General features: G+C 27.4%; 1 long non-coding RNA gene across 1 annotated transcript; it reads right to left on the bottom strand.

Moving 5' to 3' along the window:
- Positions 1–980: 980 nt before the first annotated feature.
- LOC114739450 (uncharacterized) lies at positions 981–3,268 on the bottom strand. The gene is made up of 2 exons (XR_003739606.1): positions 3,023–3,268; positions 981–1,165 (listed from the first exon to the last, which is right to left on the bottom strand). It is a non-coding gene; the product is annotated as an uncharacterized LOC114739450 (long non-coding RNA).
- Between the last annotated feature and the right edge of the window lie 10,355 nt (positions 3,269–13,623).

Genomic DNA, 13,623 nt, shown 5'->3' with positions numbered 1-13,623 from the left:
ATTTTGAAATGTATTGAACTCCTTGCATTTATACCTTGGCTATATACATTGTTCAGTTATCATGTTGTTTTCCTCCATTTCCATGGTATGACTTTTGCAAGAAAGCATATTGATAGCGAGAAATATGGCATAACCTACTTTGCATGTCTAGTACTATTATTATGGTTCTATATTACTGAGATATCCCCAAAATCTCACCCATTTCTACGCTCAAATTTGTCTCACACCTGAGGCAAATATATGAAAGGAACTTTATCCCATAAAGCGTAAAAATAACTTTTGGAAGTGATCTTGCAACCTTGGTGGATTAACTTATTTAAAATAATTTTATGTTATATGAGGTAATTATATGAGTAAATTTTATCTTATGAAAAAGTAAAAGAGTTTTCTTTTTAATTGATTTTCTCGTTTTTCAAATACCAAATGAACAGGAGAAAGTTGTGGGGAATAAGATTGTTTTTCTTATGTCACAAAAAAATGAGATTGTTTATCATAAAAATTTTGTAACAAAAAAATTATTTTTAACTTATTTTGATAATCTATTTAAAGTATATTATAAAAATAAATTAAAATTAATTTTTATTAGAAAAATGACAAATAAAAAACCTTGAATATATGAAATTTCAATTTGGGAAGCAAACATTTTAAAATCACGGAAAAAAGAAAACCTAAATTGTTATTTTGAAAATGTGGTGACACGATAAAAATGCCATTCATTTTAAAAAAAAAAAAAAAAAACCCTAGCCTTTACTGGAGACCCGCTATCAGCATCCCCTTGCCAACTGCCAGAGCACTAGCCACCAGCCATCGGCCATCAGCGAGGTGGCTGCCAGTGAGGTACTTGTTCGGTGGGAGGGGTTTTTTGTTTTAGAAAAAGGGCGGGATACCACCTCTTGGTGGTTTTCGCCAAAACATAGCATAAATTAATCAAATAATTTTGTTTCATTTAAAAATATGGTATTTATGCATAAACAATATAATATTTTTTGAACTATTATTTTATTAGCATAGAAAATATAACTTACAAGCATTTTATTAGCGGTAATCTGTGACTCTAAATTGGAAAAGAAACAGTACATGAAAATAAGCCACAAGGAAAAAGAAAATAAAAGACTTCATGGAATTTGATATTCCCCCAAGCATTAGTCGCCCATCAACTTTAAACCTGCTTGAACATAAAAAAAAAAAAAAGAAATTAAATTAAATCATCAAAAAAAAATCCTTATTAATGATCCTTGTTTTTTTGCCAACATTAATGATCCCTTTTTAATTCTTACTATCTTACTGTGCTATTTATACTTCTTGTTGAGTAATGACTCCGTGTTTATAATTGAGAGAATTTAATCTAAGTTTTTATAGCTTCACCTGATTTTAATTAATTTATTGTAATTATTTCCTTTTTTATTGGATCTTCATAATTTTGTGCGTGTGTAATATGTTAGTCTATGTACTTACAAATAATACTAATAGAAAAGACTTTCGGCTAGAAACAATTGTTGCCGAAAAGTCATTGTCCTAATGGCAACTTTTATATATCGGTCAAAGTTTTCAGCAGCAATTAATCAAGTCACCACAAAAAACAATTTTTTTGACAGCAACTTTTTATAGTTTTAGCCATAATTTTTGTCCATTTAATTTTTCCTATTTTATTAAAATATTTAATTATAATATTCATCGTGTATAAAAAAATAATTGATACAATGTATAAAAATTATAATTTATTAATTTGTAAGAAAAATAATGTTAGTAGCTAATCACATAGCTCTCGCTCAATATAAAACTGGATTATTTTTGTCATGTAGGTCTAAATAGAACTAAAATCAATCATATTACAGATTATTTATATAGATCCAACTCTATGGATCGATGAATTAATTTTTCCTCTATTTAATAGTGTTATAATAGCTGAACTGAAAACCGGTGAACCAATCATCTAGCTAAAAAAACTTGACTTGGGGATAACTCGGACCAACTCGAGAGTAACTTGGTTAACCTAATTGATTTGATGGGTTAAAGCAGTTGCATTTTTTTCCCTTAAAAAAAGCTATCTTGATGAAAAAACTTTTTTTAAGCTATTGATAGTTACTCCCTCCGGTCCTCAATGTAGTATAATTTATACTACAAAATGAGTCTTATATATTTAGGATTGAAGGAGTATTACTTAGTGATCGAATGATTATAGGAAGGAATATTTTGTTATCATATATAGTTTGATATTTTGCTAACTTGAAATTTCACTTTGTCAAAGGAATTGTAAAGAAGGTTGGAAAGAAATTATAAGTATTTGATTAGTTTATTAGTGATTTAAGATATTGAATTGATGTTTAGTTTTGGATGGTGTGATAAAATTTTAAATTATTTGGTTGACTCCAGTTTGACCCACTTATTATTAACCCTTTGTCTTGACTAGTTTAATGTTCATTCCGATTTTCAGTACTTGCATTTTTTGTGTAGTAAAAAAGATTCATTTTTTTTTCCCCAAGTGCATACCAAGATAGAGCGTATAAACTCACCCGAAAATTGGATCAAGTTCTTAATATTATTAAGGCTGCGAAATGCCTAGCCGAGAAATGAATTTGAGAAAAGAGGAAAGGTAAGAAAAAACTATTTTTATTATGCATGGTATGATGATTTTCTCGGAAAGGAGGTTTTCATTAATTAATTAATTTGAATAGATTAAGGATGTTAGTTAAATTAGTTAATATGATATGTTCTATCTAAAACACCATAATCACCTTTCTTAATTCTCCCCTTTCTCTCCTACTTGATTATTGTTGAAAGAATATCGATAGAGTTAATTTAAGAAAAAAATTGATAAACATGTGAAATAAGTCTTACATATAGGACCAACATCAACTATCAAATTAGGTCATATATTAAAAACTAGATGAATATTTTGTTTTTTCTATTTTTCTTGTTCATTATTATCATTTTATATGGAACAAGCCTAAGGAAATTGAAAAGGAAGAAGGGAGGTGCTGAAAACCAGATATGTTAACTAGAGATAGTATGATAAAATTACCTGACATATGAATAGGCTATAACAATTCACCTTTAACCATCACCATAACCAGCCAAGTCTCCGACGGCTGATTTATTGCTCTTCTTTCCTGACTTTGAAGCTTTAGAAGAGCTCTTATAGGTTTCACCATAACCCGCATGCTCTGCTGCATCTGATTTCTTGCTCCTGCTTGAGCTTGAACTTTTAGAAGAGCTCTCATAGGCTTCACCATACCCAGCATGGTCAGCCATATCTTTCTTTTTGTTGTTTTGCCCCTTAGAACTCATTTTGCCTCTAACAACACCATATTTCTTCACACAATCTTCTTGTGTTTTTTGCCTTCAGTTATGTAAGCTGGTCTTCTGTTTATATAGAACTTAGAAGTGTGTGCTAATGAACATTTTTGTGAAAATTGCCCAATGTTCTTTCAAGTTTCATCAAAATTTTCTCAAGTTTTCGTAACACAATTTGAACATTAATTTAATCAGCTTATTCACATAGTCGAAGATTAATGAAAAGTTTATGCACATGAAAGTCTTGTAAATTTGCTAGCTACTAATTCTTTACACCTTGAAGTTTATTAATTCCTTTCATCTTAAATGTAGGAGCTAGATAAGTAGCTATTTGTCTAAATATGTGTTGGTTTTCTTAATAGAACTTCAATTATTTGCATTGGAAAATACTTGATTGATGAAAAATCATGTTAATTTATATAATCAGCAGGGATGGTATGAGAAAAGAAGCTTATAAATATATAAGATAAAATAGATTGAGATCTTACATTTAAAATTAATAAATATTTTTACCAGCCCCTAAATTTATAACTGCAAGGAGTATGCTTATTGGGGGGGGGGGGGGGAAGAACCATAAGGAATATAATTTTTTTCGTAGGCTTCTACATTGAAAGGGAGGGAAAAAAGAGAGAAACGGGCAACCCATAAATGGATGCAAATGAAAATTTTGTGAAATTGTGTCCATATTTCTTCAAAATTTTATCAAAAATATACAGAAATTCTCAAACAAAATCCAGGCTTTTATAAGTTTACTTGTCCAAATGGTCAAAGGTTTATGAACTATTTTATGAAATGATATGTATATTTCCATGACCGCATGACACGATTGTCTTAATATTTATTTTCATAATTAAAATATCAAATCATGAAACATGCGCTTTAAAAGTGTGCACAGACTCTAGCTTGCAAACTTTCATCGATCCTCTTAACTGCGTTTGCAGCAAATTATTTGTCAACTATGATAATATCTTACATGATCTCTTTAAAATATATGTATGTATTATTAGATTATATATCAGTTTATACGTCATGTTGATTAATTTGGAGAAAAATGATAAATATAATACTTTGAAGCAATTTATTTAGCTTTCTTAATTTTTTTTAAACTAGTCAATGTATTTTATATTTGGGACTGGTGATATTACTTTCTTAGGAAAATTCTCATAACTGTTATCCTAAAAGGGATATTTCGTGAGACATTTGTGAGAAAATACATGAGGAAGGTAGCATATACGATGGGAATGAGGTAGAAAGGTTCTCACAAAATTTCCAGGATTTTTTCTGGAAATATATACGAGAAAATAAGGAAAAATCTGATTAATTAAATTGGTCTCACGGTGTGCGTTTTATATTTGTGGTATGGTAATCAGGCTTCTCACATTCTGTTGAACTTTCTCGGCTCAAACGAGTGTGCATTATGTCTATGTAGCATTAAGTAAAGTTTTAATGTCAGTATTTTTATGGTAATATAACAAAACAAATCGTGCTAAAATTAGCTGATCGAAAGTCAATTTATAAATTAAGGATCAAAAATTCAAAATAAAAGATTGTGTGAAATATTAACGATGTTGGCCAAAAAAAAAGTGTGAAACATTAAAGACAAAAAAAATACAATTTTATTTTCTATATTTCATAATACTTGTTAATTTTCGATTCTAAAAATTATTAACCATTTTATGGTCTATCTTCTCCTTATTAATCATATATTAAAGTATACATTTGGTCCCTTATCTTTACACTATGTTTCAGTTTGATTCCTCAACTTTAAAAAGTATGCTTTTAGTCATTTATCCCTCACAACCGTTAACAAGAAAAATAACAGTATTGAGATATCAAGTGTTGATAAAATGTTCTGAAATTCTTAGATATTAAGTTTAGCTTATAAAAATTATTATTACTACAAAAAGCATCATTCAATAGCAACAATATTAGGGCTAAAAGACTAAAAATATGCTGTTTTAAAAGTTAAAAGACCAAACTAAGATCTTGTATAAAGATAAAGGATCAATTATATACTTTTGGCCTTAATTTTAAATTTCAAAAAATATTAAATTAGGAGTAATTTTTATTTAAAGCAGACTAAAAATATTTTAAGAAAATAATATATTAATTTTATAAAATCTTATGTTATTAAGTGATTTTCTTCATCTATCCATATAAGAATTGTTATTGTAATAGATAAGATGAGATGGTATCCTGGATTTTTATATTTTTTATGGGTTACAAAATTCATGTGTAAAAGTAAAAGTATAAGTTATAATTTTAGAGAAAAAGGAAAAAGATAAAACTTTTGAAAATGGTTACAAAATCTTCATTTATCATTAGCTCATACCGAATTTTCACAAAAATTTTATGCACGCAATATATTGTGAAACCCAAAAAAAAAAAACTTTTTGTGGTTATTTTAAAAGAAGAATGACAGCTAGATTTGGGTCCGAAATTGAAAATGGATTGGACAGAAGTAGTATGGGAAAATTTGAGTTTGCGTTTTTATTTAATTTTTAAGAAAGAGAGGGCCATTTCCCCCCAACCCACCGGGGTCTTGGGACTTATTAAGAGAATGTTTGATTAATTATCAAAATTTAAAAAAATTAATTAATTATAGCATATGATACATGACCTCTCTAAAATATATATATGTGTCTTATTAGATTATATATCAGTTTATAAGTTAGGTAAATTAGTTTGGAGGAAAACAATAAATATAATACTTTGAAGTAATTTATTTAAGTTTCTTAATTTTACTGCATTAATCAACAAAATTTTATATTTGGGACCAGAGATAGTATTTTCTTATGAAAATTGTCATAACTGTTAACCTAAAAAGGATATTTCATGAGACATTTGTGAGAAAATACATGAGGAAGGTGGCATAGATGATGGAAATGAGGTAAAAAGGCTTCTCACAAGTTTTCCAGAAATTTTTTAGAAAATATATACGAGAAAATAAGGAAAAATCTCATTAATTAAATTGTTCTCACGGTGTGCGTTTTATATATGTGGTATGGTAATAAGGCTAATAATGAAAAGTTTATGCAAATGAATGTCTTGTAAATTGATTGGCTAGCATTTTCAAGACCTTGAAATTTATTAGTTCCTCCCATTTAAATGTAGAATTTAGATAATTAATTTAAACAGATTAAAAATTTGATTGACTTAGTTATTTGTAAAATTATGTGTTGATTTTCCTAAAAAATCTTCTTCAATTATTTGGAAACTACTTGATTGATGAAAAATCTCCTTTATTTGTACAATCTGTAGGGATAAATTTTTTAAAAAAATTATAGATACATAACACAAAGTAGATTAAGATGTTACATTTAAAATCAAAATAAATATAGGAGTAAAATACTTTAACCTCTTTTGTATTTTTGTCATAATTACATGAACCTCTTTTTATTTTGAAAACATATATTTAAGTTTAGACCGTTAATTTTGTTAAAAATATTCTAAAAAATATTTTTTTGATTAAAATTTATATTGAAATACTTTTTATTTACTAATTTACCCTTCATAATACTGAATCCCTAAATTTTGACTCAAACTATTTTGAATAATTTAAGATATTTTTATTTACCATATTTTTATTTTTTATTTTTATAAATAGTTATTTGTTTAATGTTTTTATCATATTGGGATAGAAAATTAAATAATTAATTAATGTAAACATAAAAAAATCGAATGCAAAATTGACTAATTATTTAAATAAATATATAATCACTCAAATAAGTTGTAAATGCTTGTGAAAATAATTTTAAAAAAATTTAAATTATAAGTTTAAAGTATTTATATAATGTTCCAAACTCACACAATTTATATTATACGATAAAAATATTCATTTAAAATATTTTTCAGGCTTTTAAAAGAAACCTAAATAAATAAGTTTCAAAATATCATGAAGAATTAAAATTATATAATTCTGTAATATAATCAAAATTAATAAATTTTATAACATATTAAAAATTTTGAAAATACATGTATTATAATTATTTTTTGTTGTATCAAAAATTCCTTTTTCTTCTAGATATAAATATTTAAATAATGTTTTTGTTAAGGAGGGATATTTTGTCCAAATAAAAGTTTGAAAGTTAAGTTTAACAGTCAACTAACTGTTAAATTGGTGGAAATAGAATTTCAAATATATAAGCAAGGTTTGTGTAATATATATTTTAATTTCAAAAAAAAAAATTTTGTAATTTAAATAAAATAGAGAGATAGTCAATGTATTTTACTCTAAATATATTTACTAGCTCCTACATTTAGAACGGAGGAAATATAACTTTTTCCTTACCCTTCTACGTTAAAAAATAAAAACGAAACTTGCAATCCATAGTGTATGCAAATGAAAATTTTGTGAAATTCTGCCCACATTTCTTCAAAGTTTTATCAAAATTTTGCAGAAGTTCTCAAACAAACTCCAGGCTTTTATAAGGTTACTTGTCCAAAAGGTCAAAGGTTTATGAACTATATTATGGAATGATCTGTATATTTCCATGAGCGCATGACATGATTGTCTTAATATTTATTTCGTAATCAAAATATTAAATCATAAAATATGTGTTTGAAAAGTATGCCCACCCTCTTGCTTGCAAACCTTTTAACTGTGTTTGCAGCAAATTATTTATTAACTATCAGGTTAAAAAAAATATTTATTAACTACAAGAAAAAGAATATTTGTCAGCAAACTGAGAAAAAAAGTCGCACTAACAATTTTATTGATGAGGATGACTAAATTAGAGTACTAGTATTCTTCCGTGCATACAAAATTTATAGTTTCAATATTTTCTGTGCACAAAAATTTATTAAGTCCTTTTTACCAATAAAATTTTTAATAAAAAACTGTTTCATTATTTTTCCTATTTTTATTGCATGGATCCATTAGTGGCGGAATTTTCCCATAACTTTTAAACTAAAAAGGATATTTTGTGAGACATTTGCGAGAAAATACATGAGGAACATAACATATAAGGCGGAAATGAGATAAAAACTGGGGATGAAAATAGGCCCGGCAACTTGTCAAGAGCATGTGGCTTGGCTTGTATTAATCATTTTAATTTCTATATTTCATAATACTTGTTAATTTTTTATTCTAAAAATGTATTAATCCTTTTATTTTCTTTTTTCCCCTTATTAATTTCAAATTTCACAAAAACTAAATTAGGAGTAATTTTTTATTTAAAGAAGACTAAAAACATTTTAGGAAACCACGAGTAATATATTGATTTTATAAGGTCTGATGTTATTAAGTGATTTTCTTCATCCATGTACGAATTGCTCTTGTTATAAATAATATGCGACGGATGGTGTCCTAGATTTTTATATTTTCTATGGGTAACAAATTTTATGCATAAAAATAAAAAAATAAGTTATTAAAATATATGACCCATTTCATGAACATTTCATAAAATTTGACCATCTAAAAGTCAACAACGAAAATTTAATGCTTCATGTCTCAAAATTTTTCAAAACAAACAAGATAAAACTTTGGGGGATGATTTGAGACAAATATTCATTAGCTCACACCGAAATTTCACAAAAATTTTATGCACGTACTACATTTTGAAAATAGAAGACTTTTTTTTTTTTTGGCTATGTGCAAAGACATCCTCTTATAACAGATAATTCTATTTGAAATACTATTAACTACTAAATGTGGGCACATTTCTCAGTAAGCATTCAAACCTTTGGACGTCACATTATAAAGGACTAGTCCCTTACGTTAGACCCAACCTCTATTGGTAAAAAAAAAAAAAGGTCTAAGATGGTGTTTGAGGCATGAAAGATGAAAACATCATGAAAATATTTTATTCTGCAATTTTTTGTAATTTCAGGGAATTTTGGCTAATTAGGAAAAAAATTAGTCAAATTAAATTATTTAAAATATGTAGAGTTCTTAATAATTTATGAAAAAATGAGAAAAATTATTTGAGAGGTTATTATAATTTTTAAAATTATTTTTGCCCTCTAGAGATGCGGAAGTTAGCTTTAAAATATTTAAATTCAAATTATACCAATAAAAGGCTGATTTTGAGAAAAATTTAATTGAAAGAGTTACAGGTTAATATTAAATATGAAAAAATTAGGAGAACCTCTCCTCTTTGAAAGAAAGCTATTGGCCAAAGAAATAAATTTTTGAAATCACTGAATTTAACAGAGTCCAAAAAAAAATTCAACCGATAACGAGATTATACAATATGATAGTCTTATGCTTAGTGGGACAAATTTTTTTTTTCCAATTCTTTCTGCATAAAATGGTACCAAATGAGGAGGAAGTGGATATGAATAGAATAACACACAATGTTGAAGGTTAAGTTTGGAAGAATAGAATTATTAAATAAAAAATGGTTATTTTTCCACATGAGTGATAGGTAGCATGTGAGGTGTCCTATGGGGTGGCTTGGGAATTGAATAAGGAGGACACTTAAAGGGCTAAGGTGGAGTGATCTTAAGGGAAGAAGAAGCAAGATGCGTACAAGTGTTTTTGGGTAAAAGTTAATGGTGAATGCGAAGGATTACCATAAGGTAAATTAGCTTGTATTATAAATACCACATCCCCTCCTTCATAGCCAAAATTTCGTTTAAGTTGAGAGCAAGAAAGGGACAGGAAAGTCGGCCAAAGAAGGAAGAGAAGTTTAAGCAAAACGTAGGTCAAATAAAGTGTTAAACCAAAATAAGAACTTGAATTTTCTTCTAGTTTATGATGTCATATGATTTGATGGTTTTAAATATGGCTTTGATGGAAGTTAAAGGTTAGAAACCTTAGGATTTCGTGTTGTCCAATTTAGTTCATAATGAGATATGAATAATTTAAAGGTTGTACGTGGATTAAGGGATGGAGAATGGTTGGAAAATAGTGTTTAAGCTTTGTTCTTGGAAGAATTTCAACTTGTGAAATCTAGGATTTCAATTCAGCTAGACCTAGTCTATTGCTACGATTTGGTTTTTGTTAATTTGATGCTTCTAATGATTTTAGGAGATAAAATTATGCAGGTATATGTGAAGAATACATATTTGAAAACACTAAAATTGAAAATGAAATTTTTGAATTCCAAGAGCACCTCTCAACCAAGCTTGATTGTAAGGGAAAGAATTGGATTTTCATAAATCTAAATTTATATATGAATTTTCCATGAAAAATTATATAGAAAAAGTCTAAGAGAGTTGGTAAAACAAAGGAGAAATAATGACCCTAAAGAATCAAGAAAAAGGGTTAATGGAGATTAGAAAGTGTCTGATGTGGTATGAATTATAATGTGGAATGTCTTATTGCTTGATTAATAGACACTAGGCAATTACCAGGGGAGTATCAAGAGAAAGAGCTAAGAGGCAACAAAACAAACTCAAAGAGAGGCAGCTAGAACTTGTGAGTTTGATGTTAACTTTGTATTGTATGTTTGCTATTTGTCTTGATTTCATGATGTGATAGAGCTCATGATTTTGAAATGTATTGAACTCTTTGCAATATACATTGTTGAGTTATTTTAAGACATGTTGTTTTCCTCCATTTCCATGGTATGACTTTTGCACGAAAGCATATTGATAGCTAGAAATATGGCATAACTTACTTTGCATGTTTGGCATTATTATTGTGGTTCTATATTACTGAGATATCCCCAAAATCTCATCCATTTCTATGCTCAAATTTGTCTCACACATGAGGCAAATATATAAAAGGACCTTTATCTCATAAAGCGTAAAAATAACTTTTGTAAGTGATCTTGCAACCTTGGTGGATTAACTTATTTAAAATAATTTTATGTTATATGAGTTAATTATGTGAGTAAATTTTATCTTATGAAAAGTAAAAGAGTTTTCTTTTTAATTGATTATCGGGTTTTTCAAATACCAACTGAACAGGAGAAAGTTGTGGGGAATAAGATTGTTTGTCTTATGTCACAAAAAATGAGATTGCTTATTGTAAAAATTTTGTAACAAAATAATTATTTTTAACTTATTTTGATAATCTATTTAAAATATATTATAAAAATAAATTAAAATTACTTTTTATTAGAAAAATGACAAATAAAAAACCTTGAATATATGAAATTTCAATTTGGGAAGCAAACAGTTTAAAATCACAGAAAAAAGAAAACCTGAATTGTTATTTTGAAAATATGGTGACATGATAAAAATGTCATTTATTCCAAAAAAAAAAAAAAAAAACCCAACCCTTTACTGGAGACCCGCTATCGGCATCCCTTGCCAGCTGCCAGAGCACTAGCCACCAGCCATCGGCCATCAGCGAGGTGGCTGCCAGTGAGGTACTTTTTTTGGTGGGAGAGGTTTTTTGTTTTAAAAAAAGGGCAGGATACCACCTCTTGGTGGTTTTCGCCAAAACATAGCATAAATTAAGTTCATCAAATAATTTTATTTCATTTAAAAATATGGTATTTATGCATTGACAATATAATATTTTTTGAACTATTCTTTTATTAGCATAGAAAATATAACTTACGAGCGTTTTATTAGCGGTAATCTGTCACTCTAAACTGGAAAAGAAACAGTACATGAAAATAAGTCACAAGGAAAAAGAAAATAAAAGACTTCATGGAATTTGATATTCCCCCAAGCATTAGTCGCCCATCAACTTTAAACCTGCTTGAACATCAAAAAAAAATTAAATTAAATTAAATCATCAATTAAAAAAAATCCTTATTAATGATCCTTGTTTTCTTTGCCAACATTAATGATCCCTTTTTAATTCTTAACTATCTTACTGTGCTATTTATACTTCTTGTTGAGTAATGACTCCGTGTTTATAATTGAGAGAATTTAATCTAAGTTTTTATAGCTTCATGTGATTTTAATTAATTTATTGTAATTATTTTCTTTTTTATTGGATCTTCATAATTTTGTGCGCGTATAATATGTTAGTCTATACACTTATAAATAATACTAGTAGAAAAGACTTTCGGCTAGAAACAATTGCTACCGAAATGTCATTGTCCTAATGGCTATATATCGCTAAAAGTTTTCAGCAGCAATTAATAAGTCACCACAAAAAATAATTTTTTGACAGCAACTTTTTATAGTTTTAGCCATAATTTTTGTCCATTTAATTTTTCCTATTTTATTAAAATGTTTAATTATAATATTCATTGTGTATAAAAAAATATAATTGATACAATGCATAAAAATTATAATTTATTAATTTGTAAGAAAAATAATTTTAGTAGCTAATCACATAGCTCTCGCTCAATATAAAACCGGATTATTTTTGTCATGTAGGTCCAAATAGAATTAAAATCAATCATATTACAGATTATTTATATAGATCTAACTATATGGATTGATGAATTAATTTTTCCTATATTTAATAGTGTTATAATAGCTGAACTAAAAACTGGTGAACCAATCACCTAGCTGAAAAAACATGACTCAGGGATAACTTGGACCAACCCGGGAGTAACTCGGTTAACCTAATTGGTTTAAAGCATTGCATTTTTTTTTTTAAAAAAAAAAGCCATCTTGATGAAAAAACTGTTTTTTTTAAGCTATTGATAGTTACTCCCTCATGTCCTAAATATAATGTAATTTACACTACAAAATGGGTCTTATATTTAGAACTGAAAGAGTATTACTTAGTGATCGAATGATTATAGGAAGAAATATTTTGTTATCATATATAGTTTGATATTTTGCTAACTTGAAATTTCAATTTGTCAAAGGAATTGTAAAGAAGGTTGGAAAGAAATTATAAGTATTCGATTAGTTTATTAGTGATTTAAGATATTGAATTGATGTTTAGTTTTGGATGGTGTGATAAAATTTTAAATTATTTGGTTGACTCCAGTTTGACTCACTTATTATTGACCCTTTGTCTTGACTAGTTTAATGTTCATTCTGATTTTCAGTACTTGCATTTTTTGTGTAGTAAAACAGATTCTTTTTTTTTTTTTCCCAAGTGCATACCAAGATAGAGCGTATAAACTCACCCGAAAATTGGATCAAGTTCTTAATATTATTAAGGCTGCGAAATGCCTATCCGAGAAATGAATTTGAGAAAAGAGGAAAGGTAAGAAAAAAAATATTTTTATTATGCATGGTATGATGATTTTCTCGGAAAGAAGGTTTTTATTAATTAATTAATTTGAATAGATTAAGAATATTAGTTAAATTAGTTAATATGATATGTTCTATCGAAAACACCGTAATCACCTTCCTTAATTCTTTTCTCTCTCTTCTACTTGATTATTGTTAAGAAAATATCGATATGATTAATTTAGGGAAAAAAATTAATAAATATGTGAAATAAATCTTACATATAGGACCAATATCAACTATCAAATTAGGTTGCATATTAAGAACTGAAGGAGTATTTTGTTTTTT

Source organism: Neltuma alba, unplaced genomic scaffold (assembly GCF_004799145.2).
Source record: "Neltuma alba isolate B1F8T4 unplaced genomic scaffold, ASM479914v2 tig00002823_pilon, whole genome shotgun sequence".
NCBI classification, from domain to species: domain Eukaryota; kingdom Viridiplantae; phylum Streptophyta; class Magnoliopsida; order Fabales; family Fabaceae; genus Neltuma; species Neltuma alba.
The sequence above is the reverse complement of the archived record's forward strand: the minus strand, read 5'-3'. Positions and strand labels throughout refer to the sequence as shown.